Source organism: Pinus tabuliformis, chromosome 5_2, assembly GCF_031772625.1.
Source record: "Pinus tabuliformis cultivar Carrire ecotype Pingquan chromosome 5_2, CPIR1, whole genome shotgun sequence".
NCBI classification, from domain to species: domain Eukaryota; kingdom Viridiplantae; phylum Streptophyta; class Pinopsida; order Pinales; family Pinaceae; genus Pinus; species Pinus tabuliformis.
Genome location: NC_142306.1, coordinates 993457114 through 993470867, shown reverse-complemented (window position 1 = coordinate 993470867; position 13754 = coordinate 993457114). Strand labels below are relative to the sequence as shown.

General features: G+C 33.2%; 1 long non-coding RNA gene across 1 annotated transcript; it reads left to right on the top strand.

Annotated features, from left to right (window-relative positions):
• The first annotated feature begins 10184 nt into the window (after positions 1 to 10184).
• Positions 10185 to 11247, top strand: LOC149162635 (uncharacterized). The gene is made up of 2 exons (XR_016261570.1): positions 10185 to 10549; positions 10685 to 11247. It is a non-coding gene; the product is annotated as an uncharacterized LOC149162635 (long non-coding RNA).
• Positions 11248 to 13754: the final 2507 nt, after the last annotated feature.

Here is a 13754-nt window from a genome sequence, read left to right as displayed (position 1 = left end):
TACCTTCTTCATAATGAGAATTGTATGAGAAATTTTGTGCACGAGTAGAGATACCCTGCAGCTTGAGAAACCTTTCTTCTTCTATCCCCATCATGACAAGTGAGTGATCTGATGCTTTTCTCACCTCAAGCTTGTCATCAAACATATGAATAGAGTGTCCTTACTGCTAGATGTGGACCAAGGATGACAAGTTTCTCCTCAGTTGTGGGAGATATAAAAAATGATCCAGAAGAAATTCTGGATGACCAGGCAATTTAAGCCTAATTTTACCAAGCCCTGATGGCTTGAGTTTTGATTTCTCTACAAAGTACACTGCTCCATTAACATTTTGAGTAAATTCTTCAAAAAAATCTCTTCTGAAATTCATGTGGCAAGTTGCTCCCGAATCAAGCAACCAATCATTTTCCAAGAAGCAAGTGAAGAATTAAATAAGTCTTCATTTACTCCAATATTACAATGTGCCACGACATAGTGAGTGGATTCAGGTGCTTTACCTTTCTCTTTATCATTAGTTTTACCTTTGGGTTAGTTTCTTTCATGATCAATTCTATCCCAATGCAACTTGCATGTGGATGCATCATGTGATCCATCTCTTTTGCAGCGTATGCAGCACAAATCTGACTTTTCTCCTTGAGAGTGTTTCCCTCCTTGCCTCTGAAATATCTTCCTCTTCCTCTTCAACCACCTCTTCCTCTTGAAGAATCTTGAGCAAGATTCTTCTCTCTATGTGTAAGGCACACTACCTCTTCGGAAGACTGAGGAGCTAGCCTCCTCCCAAAAGCTTTCTCTCTTTCAACAATCTTTTTCACAAGGGAGTCAAAGGTAATATATTTAAGGTTTCCATTTGCTTGCAATGACTCAAGATAATTTGAGTAAGTGGGATAAAGAGACTTGAGAAAAGCTATCAGAGAAATGTCGAGTTCGACATTGTGACTTTGATATCATGCATAATATATTTTACTTCTAATGTAAGAGAAAGAGGATCATCATTTTGTAATTTAAGGGTGAACAATTTAATCGTGAGTTGAACAACTTCAAGTGCAGAGTCCGAGTCATAGAGTTCCTTCAGTTTTTGTAAGGCTTTGAAAGCATTTGAAAATGGTGAAATATGGTGACTCACCACTTCATTTACTGATGCTACAATCAATGCATAAGCCTTACTGTTTTTATTTTCCCAAATGGCTAATTCCTTGTCTGAGCTAGGTTGTTCTGGCTCTTTGTCTCCGTCTCCAACACACACTCCTTTCCACAGCTCATTATAAATGAGAGTATGTTTGAATTTTCGTGACCATTCAGGATAGTTCTCCTTCCCGGTGAGAACCACTCCCACAATAGATATCAACGAATGCATTTCAAAAAATGTGTACTATGTAATTCAACTGTTAGTTAACTTTGTAAACAATCAGTTGCGCTTAAATCCGGTTCTGTATGTGGATTTTCCCCTTGATGGTCCTGCTTATTTGACCAATCACTATCGGTCCCTCGTTGACTTCTCCTTTCATCAAGTGCTTCAATCTGCGTCGTTTATCTCACTTCTCCAGATCCAACGGATATCGCATCCAATGGAACCAAAAGGAATTAAAACTCTAGTTCATAACCTTATCGCATCTATTTCTAACATTAACTTGTGCGCACTTTCGGAAGTGATATGCGTCCGATCAATCAACCAACAAACGGTCTTAATGGCTGGAACTCAACGAGGTTTTAATTCTGTTGGATAAAACCTTATCACATTTGAAATTTAAATTAACTCGCACGCATCTTCCGACGTGATCACCCTCAGAACTAAATTGTCTAATCGAACGGCTATCGCGTCACCCGCTCACCACTAGCTTGGCCAATCTCCACCATTGATTAATCTCGCTTGATCCAACGACTATCGTGTAATCTCATGTGAAATCTTGCACAATGCATAACAAGTCGAGAGCACGTGAGAAAGGTGGTTTTCTCATGCTACGTGTCACCTGCTAAGGTTAATTACATGAAATTTTGGAATTTTATCTCCAACCTTTAGGGCGCGTGAGATACCGCTTACACTTATCAATACCACCCACATTCTAAATTAATATTTATAATAAAGGTGCGCTTAAGGAAAGGTTTAGCACTTAAACTCAATATTAATGCTTAAACTCAGTATTGACTGTGATTTATAAATAAAATGTATGAACAGAGAAAAAATACCCGATAACCAACCGAACGTCTACAGCAATTGCCAGAGAGGGGCAGTAGTTGCGAGAGAGGGGAAAACCTGTAAAAGTGTTATCAAATTCTTGAGAGAGGCACACCTGTGGTCAGTTTTGCAAAATAGATAGAACATAGGCAAAAGGGATTTACAAAGCAGAGAGGGAAGCGAAAAATGGCTCTAGCTCTGATACCATGTCAGATCAGGAGGTAACTCCTCAGATGTAATCATATTATTTATTCAAGTTGTTCATTATTATATACAATAGGGAGTCACTATTCAGTTCATCTCCAGATGATTCTTCATTTCCTTTACTATGTATTTACACTAATTACAGTTGTTCACCAAATCCCTATATTTAGGTGTCAGCAATAATTTAAATGAGTCAAAATATTAAACAAGACTTACAACATCTTTACCATACTAAAATAAAAAACACATCTTAACACAATGAATTTTAAAAATTTATTTATATAAATAAAAATAATATCTTATCAGGATCCATATCTAAAAATACCTATTTACAGTGAAAACAATTCATTTATTGACACATTACCCATTAACATAAAACATAAATATTTAAAATAAAAATAAAACATACACATATACGTAGTGGTATAATTGAAAATCGAGGTGCAATCTACCTCCCAAGGTAAAAATGCCCTTGGTTTATTATATGTGACGACTCAAAACAATGGAGTAGTCTTCATTATCTTGACCGGATTATTCATAATTAGTATATCCCTTTGGAATATGCATATGAATAGGCAAAGACATTTTAATATACAAGATGCCAACATAAGAACGATATCACAATATTAATAGTAACAACATAAACAACAAATCCAATATTTTAGCTCACATTTTTGGATTATTCATAATTAGTGTATCCCTTTGGAAAATGCATATGAATAATCAAAGACATTTTAACATACAAGATGCCCACATAAGAACAATATCACAATATTAATAGTAACAACATAAACAACGAATCCAATATTTTAACTCACATTTTTGGATTATTCATAATTAGTGAATCCCTTTGGAAAATGCATATGAATAATCAAAGACATTTTAACATACAAGATGCCCACATAAGAACAATATCACAATATTAATAGTAACAACCTAAACAACAAATCCAATATTTTAACTCACATTTTTGTAATCCAACTTTCGTGTGGTGGGGGTGCATAATCCACTTTAAAAAGTGTAGAGTACATAACCGCAGTCTCTTGCAATTTAATATTATTTTTATTATGGTCCTTAAAATAGAAATTTTAGAATTTTACTTAGTTATCAACCATTAATACGTAGATGGTGGATATATAACTTTTACCAAATTTAAAATATTTTAAAATTTTTAATAATAACTAAGATAATAAGCAGAAATTTATGTTTTTTTATTTTAATTAAAAAATATTATATATATATATATGTTTTTTTAAACTTATGATTGATTAAATCATATTATTGATTTATAAAAACGACTCTTACAACTAATATAGTTGGATATAAATTACTGATATTTATGATAAAAAATCTACATAGCAATTTGTTATTTCCCCCATCAATTATAACTTCTATAAGAAAAAGAATCTAGCTAAAAATAGTCCTTATAATGGTTTAAAGAATGATATTTCTAGCTTAAGGTATGAAGGCAATATACTTTTAATGGGTGACTTTAATGCTTGAACTTCAAGCAACCAAGCCATTATTCTAAGTAATCATTCCAACCCTAATCCTCTTTGGTTAGACGAAGACCTTCCTCTAGCTAGCCAATACAAAAGGAGTTCTGAAGACCTCAGGGAGAATTTGTTTGGGTCGGAGCTAATCAAGCTTTGTAGTGCTCAGGATCTCATAATTTGCAACAGTCTAAAGAAGTGGCCCAATTCTAGCTAGATGACTTGCATCCATGGGCTTGGTAGCAGCATGGTAGACTTTGTTATCTTTGCTCTCCCTCTATACAATGAAATAACAAATTTTGACATCTTAAACGACCACGAGCTTGACTCTGATCGTAGGCCTTTACTTATAACTCTCAATTTTGTCATGCATAGAGATCCCATAGAAGATAATCCTTATAGCCAAAAGAAGTTAAGCTTTGATAGAAATAAAAAAGATCTCTTTCTAAATGAATTAAAACTAATTTTCTTCCTTTATCTAGTATAGACAACATAGAAGATCTCTATCATAGTTTTACTACAACCCTTTCATATTCTATTAACAAGCTCTCAATTGAAGTTTCAAGTAATAAAAGAAATAGCAAAACCAACCCATGGTATGACAAAGATTGTAAAAGTGCGAGGAGAGCAATTAAGGAAGTTGTTGTGAATCTCTTAAAATTGGAATGATAAAAATATACAAATCCCTAACTAAAAGGAAACAAAGGCAGTATATTTGTAAAATACAAGAAATCTTTTACACCTCTCTAAGGTAGCTCCTAACAAATTATGGATGCAGATTCTAACTAGGAAAGCTAAAGATAATAATAAAATTGCTTTACACGACTGGAATTCCTATCTTAAAAATCTTTATGAATCTCCAACTTTCATGGATAATTTTAAAACCCTACTCACAAAGAAAGAAGTTTTCTCATTAGAAGACATTGATTTGGGGTTAATCACTTGGCTAATGGGAAAGGTAAGGACATTGAAGATTACTAGGTAGAAATCTTAAAAATTGGAGGTCCTGTCCTCATCCCCCACATTCACAAGCTTTTCAATCAAGCGGTCAAGCAAGGGTTCCCTAAACCATGGACTCAAAGCCGCATTATCCCTATTTTTAAAAGTGGGGATACAAATAACCCCTCTAATTATCGGACAATTATGATCAACTCTCTCCTAGCCAAGTTATATGGTATTATGTTGGAAAGGAAGTTGAGCATATGGCTCGAAAGTGAAGGTAAGCAGGCTAAAGGCCAAGCGGGTTTTAGAAAGCAGCACTCAACAAAAGACCACCTCGTTACACTTAGGATCATTGTGGATGAATTCTGCAATGATAAATCCAATCTCTTTTGTTGGTTTGTGGACTTTAGAAAAGCTTTTGATGCAGTTCCTAGAAACAACCTTTGGAACAGATTAGAAGAGTTAAACGTTCCTTTCGAATTGAGAGTTGCTGCTATAAGGTTATACGAGAATGTAATTGCAAAGTTAAAGAGAAATGAGGGGTGTTTGAAAGATATTAAGTGTAATATCTGAGTTAAACAAGGTTGACCCTCCCCCCTACCCTATTTGGCATTTACATCGACAAGATAGAAGGTTGTTTAGAGGAAGCAGGATGTGGTGCCACGATCTTAGCTGGGATAGTCATCATTGGTTCTTCTCTACGCTGATGATATCATTCTTCTCGCAAGGTGCCCATTTGATCTTGATATGCAACTTATACTTCTTAAGGATTTCTGCTCTACAGTGGGTATGATTGTTAACACTGACAAAAAAAAAGTTACGATTATCAAATCCAAGAACGACACTTAAGATAACTTTATGTATCACAATAGTAATATGGAGGAAGTGTCTTCCTACAAGTACCTAGGAATTGATATTCATCACAAGCTCCACTGGAACTATAGCATTGAGAAAACGATTAATGGGGGATGGAAAGCTTACTTTGGTCTTGAAAATAATTGTAAAATGGAAAGCCTCGTAATGTGGGATAGAAAGAAGTTCCTCTTTGAAACTTTAGTCACTCCAATTATCTTATATGGATGTGAGGTTTGGGGTTGTAGCATCTCTAGAGAATCTTGGAGAAAGATTGAGCGAATCCAGAACTGTTTTATAACATATAACCTCAAAATTAAAAGCTACATACCTTATCCTATTCTCCTTATAGAAGTGCGTCTTTCCCCTATCAAGAGCCTAGCTATGACTAGGCTTCTGTTGTACAAGCACAAACTCAATAACATAGGAGACCATAGACTTCCTAAGCTAGTTTTAAATTCTAGCCAAAACCACCTAAGGCTCAAATGAGGTTGGTATAAAGACACCAAGGCCTGATTAAACCATTGGGAGATCGACGAGAATGTTGCATTGCAAAACATTAATAACATAAAAAATATTGTTACTTCTAAGTTCAAAGAAAAAATGTGGTGTGAGAAAGATTTAACAGCTAAAAGAAAATTAAGATATTATAAGGAGGTCATCAACCCCACCCTAGAAGATCAAAAGCATCTTTGTGTTTTAACTAGCTCAAAGAAGAAAATTAATATAGCCAAGATTAGAACGACCTTTCATGAGCTCCATAGTGAAACGGGTCGTTGGGCAGTTCCTAAAACACCATGGATGGAAAGGTTTTGCCATCTCTGTGAGAATACGAACATCGAGGATGAAAATCACTTCCTCTTAGAGTGCCCTGCGTATAACCACATTAGATCTCAGTTTCAAAATATTTGTTGCAATACTGACCTTCCTAGCCTTTTACGTTATCAAAATTATAGTGAGCTCGGGGGGCTTCTCTCCAAGCTTTTTGAATATAGGAATAAAATCTTAAATCAAACTAAATAATTCGTTTCTTTAGGTGCGATAAACCAAAGTTTGGTCTTAATGGCCATTAACCATCATCATCAATAAAATAAATCCCAATACTTCTACATAAATAAATATATATATATATGAATCATAAATAATTTTTTATAATTAATATTAATAATAATTTAAATTAAATTATAATTTAATTTATTTTCATAAAAAAATGATTTTAATACTATAAAATATATTATAAAATAAATATTCATATCCACAAAAGTGTACTTCAAAAAAAAAAAAAAAATATATATATATATATATATATATATATATATATATATATATATATATATATATATATATATCCAAAAAAAACTATTCCTTTTATTTTTATTCAAAACATATATCATGAAAAGCATGTTCTCCCGTCCCAGTGTTTTACTTTTCACTGAAGGCCACGTCATGATAAGTATATTCTCGCATCCAAGAAAATTCCTTTGCATGATGGAAGAGAATATTGAGGCAAACTCGTTCATTTCCATGTGAGAATGATTGACAGTATGAAACGCTAGTGAACTTGGACTTCTTGATGTGACCTATCCTATAACCCAACAGTGAAGGATATAATGAACCGCACAATGGCATTACTTGACTTCTAAGAGAGCATCTAATTGAAAGTCAATTATGTGGATCGTAAATGTCAGACAACCAGCTGCTGGATATGTATGCTTGTTAAAAGTTTTGTTTCTTTATTTTTAATTTTCGGTCAAATTTGGTAGATATTGTTGGGACTATAAGTTTCAGCAGTAAAATATTTTAACTAAATTACAATAAAAATTCCAAAACCCAAAACAAATGTGCAAAATAATAAACATATAAGATTTAGAAAACCCTTAACCGGTTTTTCAACTTTTTCATCAAATTTGACATAACCAATGGAGGGGATATGCTTGCATATTCAATACAATTTGAGAAACTGAAAATTAAGAGCGAACAATTACCATGAGATTGGGTATTCTTCAACCAATGTGCGATAACATAGTTATTCCCAGATCCACCTGTTGACTTCTAATTAGAGACGATGGCTTCAAACTAAGAATCATATAACGCATCATGAGAATAACATTAATGGATCCAATTCCATTGATAACAATCATGGCCGTAGGGGAGAAATGATGAGAAGGGTGGAGGCTTGAAGAGCTAGCCTTTCCGTCTTCTGCAAACTATCCTCTCAACCATCATAAATATTTTCTCTCTTAATCATTTAAATCATTGCATTTTGATCTTTTGAAACGTAAGATTTATAAGGTTTAAAGAATTTTTAATAGGTTGTAGAATTTACTATCATGTTAATAAGTACTTTTATATCCGAATATACGTTAATGAGTACTTTTATATCTTAATATAAAAAATGTAGTGCTGTTACTTTAATATTTAAAATAAATTTTAATATATATAATTTAAAAAAAATTATATTAATAATAAAATTATTTAATATTTTTATTTATATAAATTAAATAATTGAAATAATAAAAATAAAATAAAATATATTATTAAGTAAAAAAGTGTTTTATGTATGTCGATTTCTTTATTGCTCATCATAAAGTTATACTAAATAGTTCAATGTCCACTTTAAATAAAGAATTTTAAAACTAGGAAAAGGTCTTATCAGGTGTGTAGTTAGCATGAAGTTCACAAATAATTTTTATAAAAAAAATGATGTTATTATAAATAAATTATTATGAAAAGTTTAAAATTTCTTATTATATTAAAATTTCATATGAATATATACTGTTATATTATATAGGTAAGATTGTTTCATTAATAATGTTTAATTATATGTTTGATTATATATAGTTGAGATTAATACATCAATAAAATATACAAGAAACATTTTGTTTATAATTATAAATAATATTTAAAATTATAAATAAAATTAATAAATATATAGTTTACTAATATTAATATAGGTTTTTATGATTAAAGTGAGTCTGTTTTAAAATTGTCTACATATGACTAAGAACTTGTTTTTTATATGTAATGAAATAGGTTAAAAATCCAAGCTTCAAAATCATCAAATATAATTTTCCTTAAATAATAGTAATAAATCCATCTTTATTATTGATTTAACAATTAAATTACCATAAACTTTTCCACTATTTAAAAAAGATAAAAAAATATAAACTTCTTTTCCAAATAACCTTCCATGTAACAATTTGACTCCTTAACTATGTAATAGGAGAGATACCGATCATAGACATATTTTATTTGTACTTATGCAAGACATGCGTACCGATCGTAGACATATTTTATTTGTACTTATGCAAGACATGCGTGAGAAATCATTATATACAGTTTCCACATAAACGTTGGTTACGTAGGGATACAAGTTATTTATGCATACAAGTATTAGGAAGAGAAATTGGACACAAGCTTCGACCTAGACCTAATAAAATAATGGTAAGTTTCGCTGGGTGAAACGCACGAGATGAGGGTTCAAATCTCATTGAGTATATATATGACCTGTTGTGTCTTGGCTAGAAGAGTAGGCGACCCCATGGAGGACATTTTTATAGTGGCAGCGAGTTAGATTTGATCCTGGGTCTGTTGTGTCTTGGCTAGAAGAGTAGGTGACCCCATAGAGGACATTTGCGAGTTAGATTTGATCCTGGGTCTGTTCAGGATAACAGGTTTATAGTGGAAGCCAGTTAGAAAAACATTGGCTGGATGGTAGTGTTTGGGTCTGTTCAGGATAACAGGTTTATAGTGGCAGCCAGTTAGAAAAACATTGGCTGGATGGTAGTGTTTGGGTCGTTTTTCTTTTTATAACTAGACTATGAGAGTGTTTGAAAGTTTTTTTCCGTTTTAATGGTGAAAATAAATCTAATTCTATTAAAAAATTTAAACCACTTCAAAAAAATTCTTGAAAGTTAACAACCATAACTAAATTTTCTAAAAATATTCTACCCAATTATTTTCGGAACAAACTCCTCACATCCTTACACATTCCGGTAGAAAATACTTCCCATTGCCTTATTACTGAGAATTAAAAAGGAAAAGAAACATGCATGATCCTTAATTAAGGACAAATCCATGGCCAACGTGTCCCCTTCTGGCATGTGAAAAGAAAGCAACTTTACGTACATTGCACCTGGACGCATCTATGTTGTGGCAATATTCAATGAACTTAGATCATTTATTTCTAATCTTGTGCCTTAAAAAGGCAGCAACATAGTGTTTAGTGAGAATTAAAAAGGAAAAGAAACATGCATGATCCTTAATTAAAGACAAATCCATGGCCAACGTGTCCCCTTCTGGCGTGTGAAAAGAAAGCAACTTTACGTACATTGCACCTGGACGCATGTATGTTCTGGGAATATTCAACGAACTTAGATCATTTATTTCTAATCTTGTGACTTATGAATCATGCTTTTTAGGTAAGAATCCAATGAACTTGGTTGAACATGAATATCCGGTATCCTGTATGCAGCGACTTATAAAATCCCCCTTTGCATCTTTGAAAATCCGCACCATTTCACGGGTTTTCTTCGTGAAACATTGTAAATATGGTAGGTTTCAAGTAGAAACTCCTTCAGTTCAATATTCCAGGCAGTTCCGACTCCAGTCAAAAACTTCTTATACATTCTGCCCAGAGAATAATGAGGTTTGGCGAATCTTTGCAGATGCAGCTCAGTCCTTACACGAAGTAGATATTTGGTCGTTTGGGGATGGCGTTAGCTGAAAATAAGGGTAATCTCACCCGATGCTTGCGCGGTTTACGGTTGGGATGCGGCCATCGATTGGCATTCTACGCCGGAAACGCCATCTTCTTACAATATTCGACGGAGTAGTGCTAATTTTTGGGGTTTCTGGTGGATTTTGGTGAAATTTTATTTCATTGCATGTATAAATTCAGCACTCTCAGGAATTTTCAAAAACGTTTAGAAACTTTTAGAGTATTTAGAGTTTATTAATTAAACTTGAGAAATAACATTTAAAAAGGTTAATTGCTTCTCCGAATCGATCTCTAAACTCGCAGGGACGCGTTTGTTGCTCGATAGATTGGACCGCGGCTGGTTTGCTTTGACCGATACTGCGAGAGCCGAGGGTTCATTTTCCTTTCGACAACGCCGTTCAGTGGCGACCAGAGTTCCCCTCACACTTCAGCGGTTCTATTCCTTCGTTGTAATAAAGCTTAATGAATCCATGCTTTATTCCTTGGAAGCTTTGAATATTTATATTTGTTGGCATTAATGCTATATACAGCTATACTAATTTTGGGTTGTTTTAAACTTGTTTTGATTAACTTAAATACTTATTTTCTTCACTACCTACTGTCTTCTTACTGAATGCACTGGCGAGCCTTTTCAACCTGCCCCACAAGCATTCCCTATGCTATCAGTAATCTCTACTTTTTACAGATCTTCTTTCAGAGAAAACTGCAACAGCATATTGAAGCCATTCTATTCTCCATTACTAGGTTAGGTAGTTTAATCGATTGGGGTAAAATGATTCAATAATCGCTTCGTCTATTATGTAATTCATGTATTGTAAGTGAGAATAGACAGGGAGTCATTCGAATCGACCTTGGAACCCTTTTAACATTTGCAATTGTAACTTTGGAAATATTTATGTTGCAATTGTAATTTTGGAAATGTTGATGTATAACTGTAAAATTTTGGGAATACTCAAGAATTTAATTAGAAAAATATCAGTAGAAAAAATTTGAAAATATTATAAATTTTGAAAAACAAAATAAAATCATTGGTGGTAACTCATTACTATTCATCAAATTACATTCTAAAATATTCCGCACAATCTGTAATCAAAATAAAGATGGCCCTCTGGATCATAATAATGAGCTTTGCTAATAAAGATGACCCTCTTGATCATAATAATGAGCTTTGCTAATAAAGATGGCCCTCTTGATCATAATCTTGATCATAATAATGAGCCTTGCGAATATACTCAGTTATTGGTTAAAATTATGTCTGGATTGATACCGTTTCTGCCTATTTATGAACCTCCTTGTGACTTGTTCTGCCACTAATTCCTCCCTGCTTTCGTTTTGCAATGAAAATGGCGAAAATCCGTTTAATAAGTCAATAGACCTGAAACTGCAATCTCATACCTCCCAAATTAGCATTTTAAATGAAAATTGATTTTCTGATCAATGCAGAGAAACGGAGTCATGATGTCAACAATGAGTTCTTACGATTTCAACCATTGCTTATTGACCGGATTCCACGGAAATCGCGAACTTTGACCTTTTAGAGATCAACTGAATTTTCTTAATTATAAATATTTTTATAATCATAAAAAATATTCCAGATCTGTGATTTTGCATTTCCGGAATTCTAGTCACAGTTGATATACATGCCATTCATTTCTCAAACTGTTTATGCTCTCTTTTATTATGTTTTCTTCTTACAGTCTTTTCACATGGTAAACTTTGAGTTTTTTGGACATATGTTGTTTTTAGTTTTGGATATGCTGCCATTAGTACTGATGTTATGAGCATAAGTCTATTTGGACTAATGACCTTATATAACCATCTCAGATGTATTTTCTTATTGGACCTTATATCTCTCATATAATATAAAGCTTTTTGGTTTCTGAAAAAAAAAAAAAAATATAGTCATGTTCATAATAAACAGTTAGGACCTAATGTAATTGAAATTCTAGAATAGTTCCCATATTTTTATATGTTATTACACTTTGTTTATGAGGTTCAGTTCATCCTAATACATACATATTTATAATTACATACACATTTATAATTGAAAAAAAAAAAACAGAACTATGGAAAAGGGATTATAGTTTTATTATTATTATTATTATTATAATAAAAATAAAAATGTTACATTTTACTCTAATTTTTTTTACTGATAATCTAGTAAAAATAGTTTTCATTACAATATCATAGGTCAAATACCAAGTGTTACCCATACTATGGGCATATAATTTTGAGTGAATATTTTTGACATTGTGTTTCTCTCCTTTTACTAATTCTTTTCCAAGAGGCCTTTTATCATGCTTGCATTACTCCAGCGAAGGTTCTACAAAGCTCTTGCTTTTCCCTTGGAAAAAACCTTTGTTAACATATTCAATGGATTTCTTTAGTGTGCATTTTCTCCAAGTGTACCAACTCATTGTTTAACACTTATGAACCCAATTATATTGAACATTAATTTTCTTTGTCTTAGAATGATATGTTGGGTTTCTTGCTAAATGAATGACATTTTTATTGTCACAATGCAACACATATTTGTCTTGTTTTATTCCTAGCTCTCTTAAGAATGTCTACATTCACAACATCTCTTTGCAATGTTTTGTGGTAGCTATGTATTCTACCTTTGTTGTAGAGAGGTACTACTTTGTGCAATCTAGACATCAAAGACAATGTTGCACCTCCAAAAGCATATAAATAACTAATGGTGGAATTTCTAGTATCCACATCTCCGACCATATTGGCTTATGTGTAATCTTTAAGAACAACATTATTATTACCAAAACATAATCAGATATTACTAGTACCCTTCAGTTACCTCAAAATCCACTATACTTCTTACCAATTTTGTTTGCTTGGATTTGCAAGGAACCTTCTCACTACTCTCATTGAATGATCCAGGTGTATATTCGTGGCCACCTGCCAAGTCCACCTGGACCCCCACCATTGTCTTTCTCAGCATTTTCAGTTTCCTTAATTGTAGCACAACTTATTATTTTTAGCAGTTTTTCGGGTCCTGAACTTCTGGAGCCATTTTGAGGCCCTAAATGACGTTTTTTGGGGAATCCGGGGGCAACATGGGTCCATGGAATGGACCGATGTTGCATGTTCCAACAATGATAGTGCTCGGATAGATCTTTCTAACGAGCTATTGTATGCGTCAAACGGAGATCATATGCCAAAGTTACGACCCCGGGAAGTTGATGTACCAATTTACCCCAAACGGGGCCCACAGTTTGGCGTTTCATCTCCTAGGGTTAGGTTTTGGAATGTTAAGGGTTTTCCATTGTTTCTCAACAATAAATAGGCCTTCGAGCCTCATTGTAACACAGTTCAGAGGCATGTAGCCATCACATCTCTTCTCAGAGATAAGCTACCA